The following is a 7,500-nucleotide window of genomic DNA, read 5'->3' as shown; positions in this document are numbered from 1 at the left end:
GTCTGTGTACATAACGCACATTATATGTAAATACACATTACGGGAATATGTTCAATTACGTTCTTCGAAACAGCGCGCGTCGCAAGAGATGACTCACGGAAGCACCCGTTCTTGCTACGCCTGTAAAAACAAAATAAATAAATACTTCGTAATTACTTGTAGTTACAAGAGTTTAATGAAGTTTTGGCTTTTTCTTGCATGTAATCAGCTTTACGACCAGGCTTTCGCGTTTTAGTTTTAACAGTTCCCTTTTCTTCAAATCGGTCAAAAGCCCACAAGTAAATACACGGTTCGCAGTCATGCTTGCGAAGCGATACATGATGCTTGATTATTTTTTTATCAGGAGCTCACGATTATATTTCATTTTACTTCAGTGTTTATTTCAGAGTGGTATTAAGCGATACTAGTATTGTACGGCCATATGTTTGTTTATATATTTCTTATACTGCAAATAACCGGATGAGCTGGTTAAGTATATCATATTGTATTTGAATTTGTTTGGACAAACGGTACTTGAGATGGTTAAGGGTAAGTGCGAATGTGAGCTGGTTATGGGCTATATGGAAACAAGTTTGTAGCAGATAGGCGCAGCATCATTTTAAATTGCACATAAAAAAAAAAGTCAGTTCGAGCTAGCGTGAAGCCTAAAGAGACATTTTTATTTTTCAGTAGCCACCTATGCATGTGTGAGAGAGTATCTGGAAGAGAGAGAGAGAGAGAGAGAGAGAGAGAGAGAGAGAGAGAATGATTTAAAATTTTTATAAAGCAACTACTTTTGCTGGCCAGATATCCAATGCAATCATTTCTAGTGCTTGGTCCCCTCCCCCTCCCAGAGTCTAGAATTGAATAAAAACATAGAGTGGTTGTATATCTCGAAATCAGTTTTTAGAAGCTTTGGAACCTTGTAGGAATCTCAATATGAATATGATTTCTGGTTTTTGTGAATATCCTTATGGGCTCAAGATCAAGATATATATATATATTATATATATATATATATATATATATATATATATATATATATATATATATATATATATATACGTATATATATATGCTTTGTTCAACTTCTCAGTTCTTGGTTCCTTAAACAGCGTGAAATATCGTGAATAGCTGACTGGGAAACACACTAATAGAGACAGATGATGAAAGATATTCCAAGTCTAGACACCAAGGATGTCTGCCTTGACCCGCAGTGAACCTTTGAGAGCCTAAGTCTCCAACAATGCCCACAGTTGCGTAACGAATAACTCGTTGATCTTTATTTGGTGGCTGCCAAAGGCTTCGTTTCTCAATAGGTGTCTTGCAGTTTGGTGGGAAGCGGTATTGCTTATTTTATGAATTTATATAAAGCTCTCGCCCTCGATTGCCAAGATTTTCCTTCAATCTGTTCTTTTGTGGCGAACGTAGTTACTCGCTGGACGAGTGGTTTTCGCGCTCGGCTGCCAATCCGGTGGTCCGAAGTTCGAATCCCGGCTCGGCGAACGCGGAATCAGAGGAATTTATTTCTGGTGATAGAAATTCACTTCTCGATATAGTGTGGTTTGGATCCCACAATAAGCTGTAGGTCCCATTGCTAGGTGACCAATTGGTTCCTAGCCACGTAAAAATATCCGACCCTTCGGGCCAGCTGTTAATCAGCTCAGTGGTCAGGTAAAACTAAGATATACTTAACTTGTGGCGAACGTGCCGTGCTGGGTATGGCTACCCCAAATTAAGTTATAAGAAGAGTATTGAATTCTGAACTGCTGCTTCCTTGTCTCCCGATTCATTAATGGTGCTGCGAGATAAAATGGTCTTTGGAGTAAGTTTTATGGAAATATTTCCCATAACGGGAATATTTCCCATAACAGGAATTGGCCTATTTCAACCCACGTACTTCGGACTCAGATAGCGGGTTCCTACAAGTGTGTCTTTGGTATACCATGTCGGACCAATCCGTCGTCCCGTTGTAGCAGTCGCCCTCGCCAATCGCAGAGCGCGATGTGTCGGAGCCAAAGTAGATTTTGACGAATGTGACTTCTCAGAGGACGGTAAGGATATCAATGTGATCTCGCAGGAAGGAGGGCTTAAGCGGCATCATTAGATCTTCAAAGCGACGTTTGAATGCGATAATTAGTCTTGACTTTGACACTCGCTTCGAGCCGTGGCCGGTGACATATTCCGTCGTTCCAGGCAGCACGAGCCGCTGTTGGATGTTTGCGTCAACTGCAAACGACTCATTAGAAGACGCATTAAGGCCATTATTGCTGCGATGGAGTCAGAATGATAAGCCCTCGCCTGAATAACCTCTTGCGAGGGGGGAAGGGGGCGGTGGCTGAGGGATGTGAACATGGCTTAGTTGATTTTAATTTGCGTATATATCTATATATATATATATATATATATTATATATATATATATGTATATATATATATATATATATATTATATATTATATATATATATATATATCCAATGTAGCACGAAGGAACACATGCTTGGGAATATCCTTAATTAAATCCACAGTAGAAAGGTGAGGGGTGAGTGAAAAACTGGACACTTGGAACAAGTACTTTCGTAGCATATTCTAAATTTTCAAGTTCACACTGAATATAATTAGGTGTGAAGTTGAAAATATAGAATATACTACGAAAGTACTTGTTCCAAGTCCCAGTTTTTCACTTACCATATATATATATATATATATATATATATATATATATATATATATATGTATATATATTATATTATATATATATATATATATATATATATATATATAATATATATCTATATCGTAATAAAAGGAGCCCATAAAAACACCAAAATATAGAGAAAAAAGTACTATATTTCAGAGACTGCTGTCTCCCTCTTCAGGTAGATGAATGAGAAAAGTTTACAGAAAAGGTGGTATTTATACCAAGAGGTCCATCCACAAACAAGCCATTTTAAGTCACCCCCGCTGATAATCTTCCTTTAATCTTCTTAAGGGTTGGTTGAATGAAGACGTTGTCGATCGTGTCGGAAATCCATGCTCCTTTTGAGATGTTCATTACCTGCCTCTCTTTTATTAAGGCCGATTCCATCATTTGACTCTTGTACCGGCAGTTGCTGCTATAAATTACACGTGACAAATTCCAGTTTATTCTATGGTTATGTTCATTTATATGGTTGAAAATAGCCGAGTTCTGTTGTCCATACCTAACTGACCGTTTGTGTTGTATTAATCTCTGGGAAGGGATTTACCTGTAAATCCGATGTAAGATTGGTCACAGTCCTGGCATGGATTCGTATACCCCAGAGTCCTTTGGAGATGTCTTTTGTTGGACGTTAATCAGGGACTTGGCTAAGGTGATTGGGTAAGTAAATACAAAAGGGTTCGATTTTCCGAGGGGGTTGGTTATTCTCTTAATTCACAAAGCAAACGTAATTTTCTACCGACCCCCTAAAGACAAGACCAGAGATACACCCAACAATAAAATAATAATTCCCCACCTGGACACGATTAAGAGAATAACCAACCCCCTGGGAAAATCGAACCCTTTTGTATTTACTTACCCAAACACCTTAGCCAAATCCTGATTAACGTCCAACAAAAGACATCTCCAAAGGACTCTGGGGTATACGAAATCCCATGCCAGGACTGTGACCAATCTTACATCGGATTTACAGGTAAATCCCTTCCCCAGAGATTAATACAACACAAACGGTCAGTTAGGTATGGACAACAGAACTCGGCTATTTTCAACCATATAAATGAACATAACCATAGAATAAACTGGAATTTGTCACGTGTAATTTATAGCAGCAAGTGCCGGTACAAGAGTCAAATGATGGAATCGGCCTTAATAAAAGAGAGCAGGTGATGAACATCTCAAAAGGAGCATGGATTTCGGACACGATCGACAACGTCTTCATTCAACCAACCCATAAGAAGATTAAAGGAAGATTATCAGCGGGGGTGACTTAAAATGGCTTGTTTGTGGATGGACCTCTTGGTATAAATACCACCTTTTCTGTAAACTTTTCTCATTCATCTACCTGAAGAGGGAGACAGCAGTCTCTGAAATATAGTACATTTTTCTCTATATTTTGGTGTTTTTATGGGCTCCTTTTATTAGATGGAATTCTGATGTTACAGAACATTTTACCAGTCATATATATATATATATATGTGTGTGTGTGTGTGTGTGATAATCTATATATTATATATATATATATTATATATATTAGTATAATATATAAATATATATTATATATATATCTAGTATATATATATGTATATATGATATAAATGTCAGTGTATGTCGGGTGATTTGGTGTACTGGAAGAGATGTATATGGAGCTGCTGATTTTTTTATTTTTTTTTTTTACTGAAACGGAGACTTCATGTGACTTGGATGAGGGTACTTTATCTCAAATTGCGCGTTATACATTTGAGAAATTATTTGAATGAATATTATGTAATTTTTTTTTATATAGAAAATTTTAACATAATCAGTTTTAAAGTTGCTCTCGTGTGTAACATAATGGTAGTAACGGCATGAATAATGAACATTGCTATTTTGACGCCATTATACAGAAATCAACATATGCTAATGAAGAAGTCATCCAGAGGGTCAGAGTACCATTAAAATTCGGCATCATAACCGAGACATTCACTGACGAGAAATTGAAATGTACCATGACGTGAAATTCTCATGAATAATTACGCGAATTCCCTTCATTCGCGACAGGAAGAAGAACACGAGCATACGCGTGCATGTACGTATTTACATTTGCATACTCGTCAATAATCTCTCTCCAGAGATGGTTGTGATTTCAATTTCTTGGCATCCCCGTTTTCTATGCAAGGCGAGGCGAGCCCCGCCGTTGCCGCTGGGATGTACTCGTCGTGTTTATCTACAATTTCTAAGCCTTCTCATTTCCCCTTATTGCTCGGAAGACCATTGGAATTAAAATGTATTGACGTTAATAATCAAGTAGTAATTACGTCACTGATATGCATTCCGACGTAAAGTACTCGTGGCGATCTCTGATGATTATCTCAAATGCAGAGCAAAGCGTTTTTAACCAGAGGCGGAGGAGGAGGAGGAGGAGGAGGAAAAAGAAGATTCAATTTGGCCGACAATAATCCTCCGAAGGCCGGTCTACCCCAGGGTAGGGTAACCGACCCCCCACCTCCCCCAGACACACACACACACACACACCAGGGAACACGACCATCTCGATCCGCGCAACGAGAGATTGAATCTCGCTCCCAAACAAAAGACGATCGCGGGAAGGCGGGATTGGATCGTGTCCGGGGAGCGGTTACGTCTTCCGGCGGGGGCATTACCATTTATACCGGCTCCTAATAACAACAAAGGCAGGTCGGAAAGGGGTCTTCAACCTATCAAGAACTGTGAACAAAACGAATTCGCAGGCCGGATGTTGTGTATATTCAGGGGCGGGCGGTTCCTCGGAAGAAGAGCCTCGGGGTGGGAGGACGGAGGGCGTGATTTCAAATGATTCTGGGTTCATCAGTGAACGTAATTTCAAATTAGTTTTGCCTTGCCGAATACCGTGGGCGGGAATTCGAAGCTGGGTGTCGTGCATATTCCTAGAACCTTTAGACTATTGGAGAGCAGAGGCCGTGTTTTTTAAATTATTTTCATTTGAAAAAAAGACTTTAGTCTCATATTGCTGTCAGTGAGGCAGTGATTTCAAATTTCATTTCATACAAAAACCGTAGTTTCAAATTACTACCAGTTTATCAATCGTGCATATTCCTAGAACCTTTAGACTATTGGAGGACAAGCAGTGATTTTAGATTATTTTCATTTTTAAAAAAGACCACAGTTTCTAATTACTGTCAGCGAGGCAGTGATTTGAAACGATTTTCATTTCATACAAAAACCATAGTTTCAAATTACTACCAGTTTATCAAACTCTGGAAAACTGGTGCGACTGTGATATGAAATAATTTTCCATTTCCTAAAAGAACATAGTTTCAAATACGTGTCAGTCTATCCAATACTTTGACGAAATAGATTGGAAAACAGGTGTTACAGAGACCGTGATATCAATTGACTTTCGTTTACCAAAGACCTAATGACAGCTCGTTCAACTTTATCAAATACAGCTATCAAAAACTGTAATTTCAATATCGTTTAAACTTATTGTGAACAAAGCAAATTTACAACCTGGAGTTTTTTTTTATGATTCTGGGGTCCTTAGCATGGACGGGGACAGAGATTTCACTTGCAAATGAGTTTTATACTCAAAGACTGCCATTTCAATTCAGGTTGAGCTTTATTAAAGCCGAGTCCTTAGCGCGTAGAAGGATGGAAACTTTCATTGCGAATTTGTTATCACTTCAGAGACGACGAACAAAACGAATCCACAACCGGTTGTTATGTTACTTGGTGTCCCAGGCATGTGAGGAAGCAGTTTATATTCAAATGATATTCAATTTTTCGTAAGCAGTACAACCCTTGACAACCTGAAACGGGTTAGTATGTAAAGTGTTATAGAAATAGAAATATGTGAAGCAATAGTTTTAAATTCAAATGATATTCAAGTTTTCTTAAGAAGTACAACCCCTCACAACTTGAAACCGAATAGTACCTAAAGTGTTATTGATATAGACACCTGTGAAGCAGGCGCTGTAAATTAAGATTATATCCAATTTTTCTTAAGAAGTACAACCCTTCACAACCTGAAACGGGTTATTATGTAAAGTGTTATAGAAAAATAGAAATATGTGAAGCAGGCGTTTTAAATTCAAATCATATTCAAGTTTTCTTAAGAAGTACAACCCTTCACAACCTGAAACGGGTTAGTATGTAAAGTGTTATAGAATTAGAAATGTGAAGCAGGCGTTTTAAAAATATATTCACGTTTTCTTAACCCACGCAACCTGAAACCAGTTAGTGCCTGAAGTGTTATAGATGTGGAAATCTGTGTTATATATTAGACAGTGTATTTTTTAACCTCTTCCAAACTAACTCCCCCTCTCCCCCCGAAAAAAAAAATATGATACAAAGGAGAAACTAAAGAATGAAAATAAAGCATTTATTCATTCCCTTCTTTTGGTCGCGGAGACTTCCACGTTGACCACTTCATTGTTATTCCTCATTATTCTGTAATTTATAAAAGCATTCCGGTACTCTAGACCTGCTATATAAACATGATATACTCCCTGTTATATACCCCAATACCGAAAACCCATAAAAATATGATACCGGGCCGGATAAAATATGAGGAAAAATATGGAGCACTTATTCGTTCCCTTCTCCCCTCCTTGATATGTATTTGACATGTCATCCACGTCAACAGCGGCCGGCGATTGCGGAACTTTTGCGGGAAAGAATGACCTGACGACCTCGGAAAGTTCATATTTATAGACATTCTTCACAAGATATTCCACATCCCTTGCGTGCCTCCCTCCTCCTCCTCCTCCTCCTCTTCGGAGATATGGACGAGAAGAAGACGATGGGGGATCGAAGTAAGGGGAAAAATGAAATGAAAAAAAAAA

This window comes from Macrobrachium nipponense, chromosome 29 (assembly GCF_015104395.2).
Source record: "Macrobrachium nipponense isolate FS-2020 chromosome 29, ASM1510439v2, whole genome shotgun sequence".
NCBI classification, from domain to species: Eukaryota; Metazoa; Arthropoda; class Malacostraca; order Decapoda; family Palaemonidae; genus Macrobrachium; species Macrobrachium nipponense.
This window is presented reverse-complemented; position numbering follows the sequence as displayed.